Genomic DNA, 15,545 nt, shown 5'->3' on the forward strand with positions numbered 1-15,545 from the left:
CATTTCTAGTGAAAAAACGAGCAGAAAATAAAAAAAAGACAAAGGTACAAGACTGTGTACATATTTTCACTTCCGAGCGAAGGAACTACTCATCCCATAAAGCTAGCTAAAGTGAACTAATGTTAACTAGCATTACCAACCTCCCTGCAACTCACCACAACTTTGTAGGTCTTATCCCTCATGCTGGCCTTTACACAACCCACAAGCTCTCTTGGACATACCACACTCAATAATGTGACCCGATTTAAAGTGGTTTTCACCCCTTTGGACACGCCTGTTCTCGTCCTTGAAACAGCGAAATGTAGTCTTGGGGGCATGGACGGCCAAACCGCTAACCATTTGACTGCAGTGTCTAGCCAATGGTGGCAAAACGGCAGCTAGTTTAAAAGTTTAATTTGGCCTTGATCGTGCAGGACATTTCAGAATGTCGACAGTGTAATCAATCATAAATGGCTAGTTTCAATGGAAAAGTTATCTGGACAAATGAAATAAAACGAGAAGGATTCAGTGAAGCATATTGTCATATTTTAGAATCAGAAAACTGATGCAACTGAGATCCACGAGTACATAGGCCTATTGTCTAAAGGAACTTACATTAAGTGAGGAGATATTTTCTGAATGTCACAAAAAGTGTTACATATTAGAAATTGCTTGGCTCTATCGAACCACCTGTAGTTTGCTGAGGACGAACGAGTACTCGTTTGATAAATCAGCCAGTAGGCTAGGCCAGTAGGCTAGGACAAATAACTTTCAGAAATAATCTGTAGGCCCACTGCAAAAATGAATGTTGGTGGGTATTTAAACTAGCCTATCTAGCGGGTGTTTTAACAGCTGCAAGAAATAGAAGCTTCATGGTCATGGCCCATATGTTCTGGTGTAAATTATTTTCATAAAACTTCAAGTTGCCCTATAACTTCACTCTTCAAACTCTTCACTGCACTGTAGCCAATTAACTGACAGTATGACAGTAGGCTATTTATTTTCTGTAGGCTACAATAAACACATTTATTTTTTCAACTTTTGCAATATTACACACTTGGCTACTGAACGCAAATCTGCAGGAGAGAGAATGCACGTAGCCTACGCAGCGATTAGCCTACAAAATGTGTGGGCTATTTGGTTAGCATAAGTTGGCCACTTCATTAACTCCAGACTGCAGTGTGCCATCATATACAACATTTTTATTTACCCAACAAATACAGAAAGGATGGAGGCAGCAAAGGTAGAGGATCATTTCAGATGGGGCAAGAACAAGGTGAATTTGTATGCTTGTCAAAACGTACCCTGAATTAGAGGAGCTGATCATCATACCGAAAGAGCACATTCACTGTTTAATGTCATACACAATGGTAGCTAAAGGTAAATGTTACAAAGGTGGCAAAATTAATATAGGCTATTATTAGCCATGAAATTACTAGGAATCGTTCGTTCATTTTTTTTTTGGGAGGGGGGGGGGTTACAAACTTATTCAAAATCATCCCCCCCTCTGTTTTTTTTTTTTTTTTTTTCACAAATCGCACCCTGTTAATAGGCAACATCAACTTATGGCCTCCTTACACCAAACAACTTTGACAAGATTTTGGAAAGATTCTTGAAAGATTGGAGTCTTTTGAGTAAAGCTTGAATGGGGGGCATTAGTTAAAACATTACTTCAAGAATCTTTCCCAAATCTTGTCAAAGTTGTTGTCAAAGACTTTCCAGAATAAGTCCCGCCTCCGTAACTTCCGTATCCATCCAACTTCCGGGAGTCGATTGTCTATGGGAAATAACATGGCGTTTCGAAATATCATACCGGTAAAACATCTGTAGGTAGCGAAGTAGAAAAAAATGGTGGGCCGATTGGCCTACACACTTCTGCCATCTAGTTTCCACTGGGTTTTTTGATTGTCGGTGCCGTTAAAGTAGAAATATATCAGTAAGAAGCACTAAGCTAACGCACGCTTCAGACGCCGCGACATGGCCGGATCTAGAATAGGGCTGGGAGGGGCAATGCCCCCCCAAATATTTATTCTGTCCCACCTAATTGGTCAATTTTAATTGACAGCTATTGAATCTGCCAATCACAATGTTCTAATTAGTCCCGTCTGAATTTCGAGGGTGCTGATTTGCTGGTTAGATAGTATAAATAACGGAGCAGCAGCGTTCCCCTACCATTCCACACTGTGTGCATCACTTGCTGTTTCATACTTAGAAACAGCAAGAGAGGGCTTAGCTATATAGATTCTTGATGCTGGTTTAAATAAAGACCTTTAACTGTAGTGTTAGTGTTTGTATTATTCTCGTTAGAATAAGGTTTGTTTTAGCTAATGTGCATGTTAGCTTTCTAAGGTGATCTAGCCAGTTAGTTTGTTAACATTGGTCATTCCTTAACTGTGTTTTACAGCGGCGTCATTGCCCCTTCCGTTGGCCGTGATGTCCCTTTGAAAATCGGAGATTCACAGGCCACTGTGGCCTTAGTGCCCCTTTCTTTCTATATTCTGGTTTGCATCTGACTAGCGATTTTTATTTAGCCTATGGCCTGTCAAATTAAGCTTAGCATTCACAACGCAAATTAATTTAGCCTGTCTTTTACGCAGTGGAGAATGTGACAGCGCATGGCAAGAAAGAAAGTGCGTCCAAATTCACCCGTTCTTTGCTGAACTAGCCTACTCCCGATAGCCTACTCTTCACACAGATATTACATGTATCACATCACACGAAAGAGCTTTTTCTCAGCTTTTAAACAATGTTAGCCACAAGTTGTTGTGGTAAATGGTTGGCGAGAAAAGTAACTTAAATTTATTCATGTTACATTCTGCGCCCATCTCCCTACCCATTCATCTCGGTGGAATACTTCACAAATTTTTCCCGAACACATGACAAACCATATATCAGAAGAAACAGCAGACCTTACCGAATACAAAGGTATTTAGAGTTAGCCATTCCAGAGTAATCCGGTTTTACATTTGCAGCAATGTCTAAATGCATGTCTCCAACTTTGGGCTTCAGGTTTCACAGTGTGTTTAAATTGTTCAATACATGATTTCATAACGGGCCAAATACAAAATAAATGTTACAAATATCACCTAGATATCTGTAAATATTAAAATCAGCTCACTAAGAGTTTGTCAAAGTAGCCTTAATGATGACAAAATGCTAAGCATGCATGTAGACTATTTGAGTTTCTTAAAGCTGAACGGTGCTTAAATTGTTCAATACATGATTTCATAACAGGCCACATAGAAAATAAACGTTAAATATAGCCTAGATATCTGTAAATAGTAAAATCAGTTCTATGATTAACAGTTCTATGTAATATGTCATGTTTGCTATAAAAGCAACACCAAAGAACTTTCCCTCTGTCGCACGCACGCTATTTGTTTATCTAGCACCGGCTTTGCAAATAACGATGTCCACAGACAAGGTAGAATATTTTGCATGACTTATAAAAGTATGATGTATTGCGACATCAGATGCAAGTCAAATTTGTAGTTTCTTATGTATCACTCCATCGAACTACAGATCCGTTACCCGATCTGGCAAACTTACATAGTGCGGTTAGCCGATAGAGGGCCGCGAAGCGAATGCAGAATTGCCGTTCAGCCTGTTACGAGTTGATGAACCACTGAAACGATTTTGGAAACATTATTTTAAGGTACAAAAAACTCTTTGGTGTTGCTTTAAATAAGGGTTTTAAGGTGAAAAGTAAGGCATTTGTAGGTGAAACTGAGCGGTTTTGTTGCGTAGTGTAAATGTTGTGTGTGTGTGTCTGGGGGGGGGGGGGGGGGGGGGGTTGTGGGGGTATTCATTGTGCCCACCCCAAATTTCTATTTGCCCCCCCCCCAATCGGAGCAGCCTAGATCCGGGCCTGCGCCGTGACTCCCCCAGTCAAGGTTGCGTAGCAACGGCAATGTTTCATAGTTTGTCTTCAGCGAAATGGAGTTTGTGACACCAGAGCCTGTCTACGGAGGTGGCACTAACCCTGCGTGAAATCATCATGTTTGATAGGTTGTTAATACATTCTGAAAACGTTACTGTTCTGATCAAGGTCATGCAAAATAAAGCTATCGACTCAATACGATTCAGCCTCTGATTCCTAGTCTGCTTATCATTATCTGTTATTTGTGGAAAAAAAATCTCATCTCGTCATGTCTTTAGTGTCTTCGTCTGCAATTTCTTTCTTTTTCAAATATCTCAATAACAGCCAACAAACTCGCACAGTCAAACCAAAGTTAAGTCATGTTGAAAAGAGGCTGAACCTTGCAAACGAGTTACATTTATAGACCACTGAAACCACGCATGAATCACACGTGAAAATGACCATCACGTTAGGTTGTGACTGGTTGGTTGTAGGGCTGTCACTTTTGTGAAAAAATCCTGTTCGATTTTTGAGACATAAGTGTGAATTGAATCGATTGTAAAATCGATTTTTTATGTCTAAAGACGTTTCCATTTTCAACGGCAAATATAGGCCAATTCACAAACAACTAACAAGCATTAGGACGAACGTAAAGAGGGCGCTTGTAGACGCAAGCCAGCAATATTTCTGATGATTTATTGGCGTGAAGTTTCGTGGCTGCAGGCTTCAACGTACCTGTGTCTGTGTTTACGATTAGAAATGTCAAACAAATTTCGCCTACGAACTCGATTGCACAGTTTGCATAGCCTACCGCTTTGTTCTTCTCCATAGTTTGATATACCAAAAATCCGAAGTAGGCCTACTTCCACATCGAACTCAAGTTATTAGGGCCTATCACTCGTCTCTCTCATGTCGCACAGGTTGATCGCGTTGTCCTCCCTTTTTAGGCAAAACACGAGCAGCAAAGCAGCTGATTGAAACAGCTGTTTCCGGTGCGTAAAACTGGTGGGAATTTTCTTTTTAGCTTTCGCAATGCTTACTGCACTTCGGAATTCTTTTATATTCTTATATTCTTGTTTGTGAATTTTGTTACATCTATCCTTTTTATTTGTTTAATTCGTTTAAAATTAATAGTGTACATATTTGGTTAAAATCGATTCCCTATTTTAGTCTTCGAAACTTGTGTTGTCTGGTCCAATCGATTGTGCAATCGATTTTCGAACGTAAAGTGACAGCCCTAGTTGGTTGTGAGCAAGATCTAACGCCCTCCTCCGCCCGCGTACATCGGAACTAGCTCCCGGCTAGCATTAATAATCGTTTACTACTTAAACGGCACCGGCAATCAAAAAATCCAGTGGAAACTAGATGGCAGTGTGTAGGCCAATCGGCCCACCAGCTTTTTCTACTTTGTCACCTACAGAGTTTGACAGGTACGATCTTTCAAAACGCCATGTTATTTCCCATAGACATTTGACGACCGGAAGTTGGATGGATACGGAAGTTACGGACGCGGGACTTATTCTGGAGAGGTCTATTAGTCGACACACAAAGACCAGTCATAAAAAAGGGATACCAGAACCTTGTGTAACAGCTGTAGCCTACCTTAAAAATAGTTAGAAAATAAGACGAGTAAAGTCAAGTCAAGTAAAAGTTTCCCATGTGGCTTCCTTATGTTGGAATGTGCAAAAATGTACAGAAAATCAAAAGCATACCTTCTTATATGTGATTTCTGCAACAGTTGTTGGCTACTGAAAACGTGTTGATAGCCTACTTGTTGGGTTTTTTTTTTTTGCTGTAGTCTACACCAATGTCACACAGTAACCGAGCCTATAGAAAACACTTAATTGATGTGATATAATGATGACTTGTTAAATGGTTGTCTACAATTGTTTATTAAACATCATAGTAATTTATTCCGTCAGTCATTATGTTCATTTAAATAAATAGGAAGGCAATTTAAACCCTAGCCGTGATATCTGCCATGAATCACATCAGCTGGTGTGTCCAAGCTCACCTTTTTTTCGAGCTCCTCTCAGCTGACTGGTAGATCACGTGGACAGTCAGGTGCAATCAATTGTTTAATAAATAAATATCAATTACGAATAATAATAAAAGGTTCTAATGCGACTATTTTTTCCATAGACTGTCAAAAAAACAAGTTTTTCCCGTTGTATTATCCATAAACATTAAAAGTATATTATGTACCTACTTCCGGTTTGACAGCACTTTCTGGCCTCGTATGGTCTCGTCAGAGCCCGTCTACGGAGAGCCTCCCCACTCTCTATTAATCCCATACAAACCGAATTTGGCTGCAGTTCACCAGATTTCACCTAGATGGCGATCGCGGGCGAGTCCAAAATACATGGGGTCCTATGGAGCTACATGGCTAAATTTATTGTTTTCACCTATTTAAACAACTGAAACCCTCAGATTTTATTTTATTTTGCGCAAAATGGATATGGATTATCAATCAAAAGTGAAATAATCCGGAGACATGTCCTTTCGTTTTCTTACAGGTTGGGTCGTTGTTGCCCATAACACGCTAGCATTGTGCTAATGAATGACGTCATTGACACGTTTGAAAGGCTTTTTAGAACAATTAAGTGACTGTTAATACTCAACCAAGTGTATTGTCTTTGCCTCCCCTTTCGAATAAAAATATTAAAATTACTTGGAAAAAAATATATATCCCGAAAAAAGTGGATTTTGAGGGGTACAGCTCCATAGACCTCCATTCATTCTGGACTCGCCTGCGAGCGCCCTCATGTGGAACCACAGAAGGAACCAGTTCAGAAACTGGAAGTTTTCAGAGAGTGGAAGTTCTCCCCTTATTAGACATTCTCTGGTCTCGTCTCTAAATGACTTAACTCAATAGACATTAAGCGTGTTCGTCTTCATGCAGATCTGTGCAGATCTGACTTGATGTGATGCATGCCCATTGTGTTTAACCCAGCATGCATCGCATCACATCAAGTCAGATCTGCACAGTAAAATAGTAAAATAACTCAGGGACTTCTGAACACCGTGTGGTTAGACTCTCACGTTATCAACTCCGTTTCATACATAAATGTGTAGGCCTACTAAATGCACCAGCGCCATCTACAGGAAACTCCATTCATAACAATGGTGTTGACTGTAATTGAAAAAATCAAAGCAACATTGAATCATCAATTCTTGCTGCCAGCTCCTGTCTTGCACGGGCTGCAGCATTAAAAAGACGATAGAAAACCAAAGATAATTAATGCGTAGCAAGATGGGTCCTAGTTCATGTCTATGAGGGCAAAGTGGAGTTCAGTCAGAGACGGGCTCTGGTTCAGTCCCAGCCTGCACAGGGGCATGTCACTGACGTATGACTGACGTTTGAACGCCTCGGTTCCACGCCAGACAGAAGCCGGAGTACAAAACAAACTTCATTAATGTTGATTTTCTCCCGACTGGAGGGTCATACTGTCACGACATTCTCCTGAAATGGGGAGGAGGGTTTGGAGATCATGATACCGTGTCCGAAATGCACATCCATTGCTCAGAAAAATAAGGCTTTGACAAATTCTGCCATAGACCTCAATGTTAAAAAGGGAGCCCGATCACTGCATAAATGGGGGATGGTGGCTCCCCCTCGTGCGTGGCGTGTACTACCCTATTTGCATACATCTTTGATAAAACTCCTTAGCCAGAGAATGTCTAATAAGGGGAGAACCGCCACTCTCGGGAAACTTCCGGTTTCTGAACTGGTTGCAGTTCCTTTTCTGGTTCCACATGAGGGCGCTCACAAATAAGTGCAGAATGAATGGAGGTCTATGGTAGCCTGACGAGCCAGACCCACATTAAAATGTAGGGTCTGGGCACTCACCGTTCGCAGTGCTCAGTCCGAGGGGCGGGATAATCAGTTGTCTTTCAAATTCCCTCTGCACGCAATAGGACAGCGGCAGCGCTATGAGTCCCATGCGTTTCCCACCAGCGGAGCTAGTTGGCTAGTTCAAACATTTGCCAACTTAATAAAAGCTTAACTCGTGTCACACTGTTCGCCAACAGCAACATCCATCTTATTTGTTTTCAAGTAGCAGGGAATTCAAGCCAAACCGTTGCAACTTTGCCATCAATCAGGGGGCAGAGAAAATACACACCGCTGAGTATTATATTTTTTGAGTCACTTATTTGTTCTAAAAAGCCTTTCAAATGCGTCAATGACGTCATTCATTAGCAGAAAGCTAGTGTGTTGTGGGCAACAACGACCCAACCTGTAAGAAATCGAAAGGACGTAAGTACTCGTTCATTCAACTTTTAACCTATAATCCATATTGATCTTGCAGAAACCACAATCCAATATTCGATTTTTCAACGACAACCAGGTGAAAGAGACACATTTAGCCGTCTAGCTCCATAGACCCCCATTGTTTTTGCACTTATTCATGATCGCCCCTAGCGGAACTGCAGCAGATTGCAGGTACAATGGAGTTAATAGGGAGTGATCCGGCTCTCCGTAAATGGGTTCTGCCTTATAGTGCATTCAGAGCACCTCGGAATGACAAGGACCGCCCCCATGGCTACTTTGTTTTTCCGACAGCAAGTGTTCATGTGCTTTGCCATCGGAATGTGTGACAAACAAGGATGCCACAACAAAGGTTAAAACATACACTCACTAATCCTAAACAAACAACTGTATTTGCTTAAAATATAGTGTAGAATGCTCGTGAAAGAAAGATATGCACCTTTCAAGTGACAAAAACGGCAAAGTTCACATTAAAACTGTTGGACATGAAAGGCCACATGGACTACAAACGAACTACAACGTGACGACAAAAGTGATGACGAGCCCCTAACTGGGCAACTCTGTTAGCAAAATCTAGCCCCAGTTTCTGACCTCTGACTCACACATTAAGTGACGTGATTGACGCGGAATGATGATGTTTTCACTCGGAGAAAGGTTTTTCCGAAGCCCATGAACCATGCCATGAACACTAGGTTAGCCCTCTGGCTGCTTCGACATGATGCTAATCAGTGCTAATTACAAGTTAACAGTTAACAGGTGCTATGTGATTTGATGATTTGAACAACAACATGCTCTGCTCCCGCCTAAAGTGGGATGTGGGCTTAATTTGCATAGCAATACAGATATCTCTAATGTCAATGTCATTTCGCCTATAGTCTCATTCAAGATATCTATAATTACATTTTACTAGCCAGAATGAAAGTTATAGATATCTACAATTTCAGATCTCTCTAATCAAAACTCATTCAAGATTCCTTGAATATCTTGATAACAGATATCTACAATCAAATTATGAGTATCCCAAACTCCAGTTTGAGATATATACGCCATTTTGATAGTCATAATTCCAGTTAAAGATACAGTGGGCATTACTCAAATTGGCCAGCTTCCCTCGAGGTTCGCACGCGACCTCACGCGGGATCACGCGACTTTAACCCTTTAGGCGCCAGAGGTTTTTTTCCGAAACGATAAATTTTGACATCTTCATTTCAAAAGGCTATATCTTAAAAGTGATAAGAGATAGAGACTTTCTGTAAATTAGAGAAATATTAAGGATGACCCAAAGTTTATGTAGAGATTAAATGTTTATATCTAATTTGCATATTATGATGTCATATGGTGGCAGCCATCTTGGATTATAGAATTTTCATGAAAAGTCGCATGTTTGAATGATAAAATGCACCACTTCTTTCCCCCCAAAATGTCCCTCACCTTCTGTATGCTATATTGCACAATACTGAATGCTCAGGTAAATAGTAAGTAGTGAACAAACTGTGTAAATCATTACTAATAAATGGCCGAAACAAACCAAATGCATGTAGCAGTAGACTGGCCTTTTGCTGTAGAGATTTTCCATTTACTACATACAGTAGGCACTCTGATTCCATGTATGGGGCACATATAGATTATTCAGATGACACACAAACACAAGTAGACAAGACCTGTTTAGTTCAAAAGCTCATTTGCCACGGCAAGGCACAGATCAGGAGTGAGATGACGAGACAAGACAAGAGACAATGTTAGTATTTTTTTTCTTTTTGTTGTTTTTGTTGATGTTTTTTTTTTCTTAGCTGACAGACACACACATCACAAGGACATGAACACACAAAAAGGAACACATAGTGTATGTCCTAAATGATCAGGGAAATAGATAGCAAATCAACAGTGTAAATCATTACTAATAAATGGCTGACATTTTTTTTTTTTTATGTAGCAGGCCTTTTGTTGTAGAGATAATGACTCCCTATCCCTATCCATACAGGGCCGGCATTCCCATCATCTTGTGATAGACTATGCATGACCTAATGTGTGTGTGTGTGTGTGGGGGAGAGGGAGAGGGAGAGAGCGTGTCACCACCTCCACCATGCGAGCAGCATGGCCAGATCTGCCTCGCGCGCGTCGAGTGGAGAGAATTTGCGCAGCTCGGACTAGGCCTACTGTCATTCTCATTGCGACTCCCCACACTGCCACTACGTTCCCCCCTAACTCTCCTATGAGCACTTCGACCTCGTCTAACATACCCAGTCGCATTAGACAAAGGCTCCACCACGTTACTGTCGCCGCGATTGTGGAGAGGCAAAAGACAGAAGCTAGCGCTATTAGGCTACCTCCAGCCTTGTTCGCCACACCACTAACACCCTGCTAACTTCCCGATGAACACTCCGAACCCGTGAAACATTATTCCCACCAGTGACATTGGGCAAACGATTCAACGTTTGTGCTTGGTGTAAGCTAAACTATGGAGTAAACTCTCACTTTGTCCAGCTGCATCATTGAAGGCAGGGACGCATCTGAAGCCTCACTAAACGAATCACCGTCATTTCCTGAAGGCAGATATTCCCCTTCAGAATCAGGGTCCGCGAATAGAAGACCCAACACTTCATTTCAGGTAAACTTTTTTGATGCCATTAGACGATAATCTAATGCAAATACTCGCTAACGTTGACAATATCGCTCTGACTAAGTGGCTCACACGCACACTAGCTCCGGTATTGCACGCACTGATTCAATGCGCTGTAGCTCAAAACTTTTGTTTAAACCATGACCTTTTTCGGACTCGGGGATGACGTATGACATGTCTGCCACCTAGTGGAGTGGATGTCGAACGAAATATGACACCCTATTTGACTAAATCGGCCGTTTTATTCAGTACCGCATCTTGTCGAGTAAACTCGACAGTGGCGCCTAGAGGGTTAATTTGTATTTCTCCAGTGACGCTGCAACAACCGCCAGATAAAGAAATGGAGCCAAAGCACCTTTTTTCTATATCTAGTAGGGTAATTGACTCAGTTAATGTTTTTAAAAAGGGGATGAGACGTAAGGAGGAAATTATTATTGCAAGATTGAGAATAGGACATACATTTCTGAACAGTACTCTCTTTGTTTTAGGAAAACATCAGAATGGATTGTGTTCTTGTCAGGAGCTGGAGATAGTGCATCATGTAATAATGTCCTGTAAAAACTATGATTCCCACAGACAAGAGTTGTTCAGAGATTTGAGAGAGATTGGAGTAGATGATCTATCTCTAAAACGTATTTTAGAAATAGGGTCAAGTGGGAAAATAATTTTTAATGGATACTGGTTTATTTAACAGAATATAGTGTAATGCATTAAAAGTCCTGTAGATGGCAGTAATGCAACTAGTTGGATGCTAGCTGCCGTTAAAATTCAAAGAAGAAGAAGAAGAACCCAAACTTCACAACAGACTTTAGCAGACTGGTATAGAAATAATTTAATAGCCAGAAATATGCCTGCACTGCCCTAATAAAGAAATATTTGGTTAACTGCGAGTGAATCCCGTTTGCAGCCGTAGAAGAAACGCGGGATGAATGAAACATTCCGGTTTTCGCAACGATGATAGACAGATAGTACAGCGACTAAGGCCAAAAATTGAAATGGACCCCAACACATAGCGCCCCCTAGTGGCCCCTATCTTGACTTCAAATATGGCCACCAAAATATGCCCTTTTTTTCTACATTTATAATGCTATGCTGCTTTTCACACATAATATGACGTCTATAGCCATCTTTCAGCATTATGAAATATATAATGAGACAATCATGCATAATTAAAATGGCAGACATGTTGGATTTTAAAGAAGTAGCCATACATTCTGACACTGAGTCAAAAACTGGGGTGCGTTTAGGCTATGTGTGAAGTTTCGACTGTGTGACTAAACCCTGCACTTGCCTGGGCTCAATCCTTCTAATTTGCCCCCTAGAGGCTGGCATGCTAGCGAGGAGGCTAAAACCCATAGATGCTAGAGTCTGTCAAGTCTCTTAAAGAAACATGCTGCCTTTTGGGAATTTAGCTATTTTGTCTTCTATTCTAGAGTTAGATAAATTATACACCCAGTCATAGTTAGATAAATTAGTATATAACCCAGTCCAACACATCCTACTGTTAGCCTAATTCAATTGAGGTGGGTGGGGCCAATTAGCATATACCAATTTAAGGCTTATAGTGATTGTCCAGTCCTTGGGTGTGCTTTGTGGTGGATACACCAAAAGCTCAATACAAGTTTAGGTTGTTCTGATATAGTAAGTCCAAGACTTGCTTGAGGACCACTTTCTTCAAAACAAGAAAGGAAGAAGGGAAATAGGTCTGTAAAAACAGGAATGGTTTTAGAGGTGGTGGCAAATGATAACTTTTTCCATCTTTATCCTCCTTGACTGATTTTTCACTAGTTTCACATTTGGCTACGGTCAGTGTCACTACTGGTAGCATAAGCCAGTACCTGGAGCCTACAAATGTTGCACAGGTAGTCCAACTCCTCCAGAATGGCACACCAAACGTTCCATTGCTAGAAGGATTGCTGTGTCTCCCAGTGCAGTCTCAAGAGCATGTTGGAGATTCCAGGAGACAGTTGCTCTAGAAGAGCTGGGCAGGATGGTAGAGGGTCCTTAACCCAGCAGCAGGACCAGTATCTGCTCCTTTGTGCAACAACAAACAGTAGGAGCCCTGCCAGAGCCCTACAAAATGACCTCCTCCTGGCCGCTGGTGTGAATGTCTCTGACTTGTCAGACTTCAGAAGGTGGCCTGAGGGCTCGATGGCCTCTGGAAGGACCTATGCTCACTGCCCAGCACCGTGCAGCTCAATTGGCATTTGCCATAGAATACAAAATTGGCAGTTTCGCCATGAAATATTGTAGTGAGGACTTTTATTTTGATATGGCCTGAACACCTGCCATAGAATTCTAATTGCTTAACGGCTCTATTGTGATGTCACAGCCCAATGTTAAGTCTATGGGGAAATTTTGAGTAGTTTTTAATTAATAGTTTAAAAAGTATAAAAGTTACAAAGTTGAAAAATACAAAGCCCACATGTCCTAAGTAAGACCTACGTAACATAGTTTGAATGAAGTTTCTACGTTAAACGGTTGAAGCTGAATTAACTGCGTTAGAAGAAGAAGAAGAAGAAGCCTTGGAAGAACAGTACAGTCCATTTTCATGCACTGTAATAAGAAGCCTAGGAAGAACAGTACAGTGCATTTTCATGCACTGTAATAACTTAGCTGCCACTTAGAGGCTAGCTAGTCTAGCTAACGTTTATCGTAGCTCATAGTGCTAGGGCTAATGTAACTCGTCAGTTTGTACGTTGCCCAGCGAATAAACTTACTTCTTACATGTCTGAAGTTAAAGAATTGAAAGAAATAGGAAATAAAAAAAACCTTGAACGGTATTATCTGTTTAGCCTACATTCAGATCTTGCCATAGACTTTGCCTAAGTGCTTGCTTGTAGTCTGCCGTTCAGAGTCTAACCGCTGCTGTGCTTCATACACTGACGAGATAAGTGGTTGAAATAGTCCCGAAACACAAAGAAAACAAACCAAAATATATCTATGCAAGAACATTGGATGTTTTTGTATTCCAAACAATAAGCCAACAGTCGTGGAAGGGCATTACTACGGTTAAAATCTCACTATAATCTCCTAGCTGTGCGATATGTCCCATTACAACCCATTGATTTGATTCATGTTCTTGCCGTCCACTAGGCCAGTCATTCCAAAACTGTGGTCCGCGGACCACTAGTGGTCCGTGAGGGTACTCCAGGTGGTCCGTGGAAAAGCAAAATAAAATATTAAATAATATATTTTTTTAAACCTTTATTTTACCAGGAAATGCTAACATATATTCTATGTTTAAATATAAATTAAATAGTAAAGTTATTGTGTGATTATTGTGTGACTAAAAGGCTAGTGGCGCTAGGCTGTGACGTTCAAGTGCAGTGCCGCTAAGCACTAACGGTTAGAAGAACTGGTTAGAACCACAACATGGATCGGTGGATGGCAACAGGTTCTCTGAAGAGAAGAGGCAGATGTTAAAGGATAATTCCGGTGTGATTTTGACCTAAAGTGTGTGAAACATGATACCGAGTGTGAATTTGTGTCTCATAGCTCACCTCGGCTTGTCCCCTGCACTCAGAAATCTGGCGCTAGTTAGCCAATGCTACCAACACAGTAGGCCTATTAAGAGGTGCAGATTAATTCAGGTAGGGCTGTGTATAGACATGTTATTAAGGGTATTATGAGGTGGTCCACGAAAATTCTTCATTACAAATAGTGGTCCACACACACAAAAAGTTTGAAAACCCCTGCACTATTTTGCTGTGGCGCGAACGAAACGTGACGTCACATGCAAGGGGTGAATAGCCCAGCAGCAATCTATCTAAAATAACACATACGTGAAGTACCAATCATCATAGGCGCCGATTTATGTTTCTGTCTCAAACAATTAAATGCCCGATACCAACGCCCATGTGTATTGTTGCCATACGGTTTTTGAGAAGTAAATGTAGGCCTATGCACTTCAACACATGTTTAGGAAATCAACAGCGGCCGACACACAAAACGCCAATACAGTTTACAGGAGTCCATGGGCGTGACCCCCGAGGACATTTCTTAAATGCTGTTAAGCAAAGGCACAATTTTTGTGCACTTTCAGTCACCTACACTACGCCTAAATCACGCATGATCCGTCGTTTGACTCCTGAACAGTTTACGTAACTCAGAGGGTTAATTGCGTTAACCCAAACTAAAAGGAAAAACACTTTGCTTTGTTTTTATAAACAGAAATTATATTTCGTGTTGACATCACGCCGTTAAAAAAACGAGATATAGCCTATCCATCCAGAAGCGCGCATTAGCCGACAGTAGCCTAAGTGGAGGCAGTGGTTCTTAAACTTTGCCATATCCTACACTGGTGTAAAAGGCGTGTATGGTATCATATTTTTTGTAAAGGTCTGGCAGGGATATTTTTAGGCCTATGAATGGTGTTAACCTGACTCTGGATCTGGGAACTTTTCATTGAAGAACTTTTGGGAAGGGGCGGAAATACTGGTTAGCTGATTGGATAAACCATCTGTCTATCACCACCTTTGTTGGTTATCGATGGGCCAAATCAACCAATTAGATAAACAAAGTGTTCTTCTAATGCCTTCGTTTAACATACAATTAAGTTTGGTAACGTAACTAACGTTAAGCTGTTTTAACTTACCATTTGTATGTGACATGAACCTAATCAACAACAATTCCCATCAAGTTTTCACGGTAGGCCCTACACTTCTGAAGAAAGTATATTCTTCCATTATGAACTGGAATCGGCTGTGGAGGATGTCTGTCGTTCATTCCTCCCAGCTGCATGGCTGAGACTCATAGCTTCACAGCTTACCCAGGAATACTTTCTAATTTGAATAAATATATTTTATATTTTATTT

General features: G+C 41.0%; 1 protein-coding gene and 1 long non-coding RNA gene across 2 annotated transcripts in view; one reads left to right on the forward strand and one right to left on the reverse strand.

The window, feature by feature from the left end:
* Nucleotides 1-15,545, reverse strand: part of LOC121713366 (NLR family CARD domain-containing protein 3-like) — a 59,913-nt gene that overhangs the window by 27,433 nt on the left and 16,935 nt on the right. The window lies entirely within an intron of this gene.
* LOC121713685 lies at nucleotides 1,673-15,042 on the forward strand. Its single transcript, XR_006032914.1, has 3 exons — nucleotides 1,673-1,685; nucleotides 2,740-2,747; nucleotides 14,774-15,042. It is a non-coding gene; the product is annotated as an uncharacterized LOC121713685 (long non-coding RNA).

This window comes from Alosa sapidissima, chromosome 7 (genome assembly GCF_018492685.1).
Source record: "Alosa sapidissima isolate fAloSap1 chromosome 7, fAloSap1.pri, whole genome shotgun sequence".
Classification (NCBI taxonomy): domain Eukaryota; kingdom Metazoa; phylum Chordata; class Actinopteri; order Clupeiformes; family Clupeidae; genus Alosa; species Alosa sapidissima.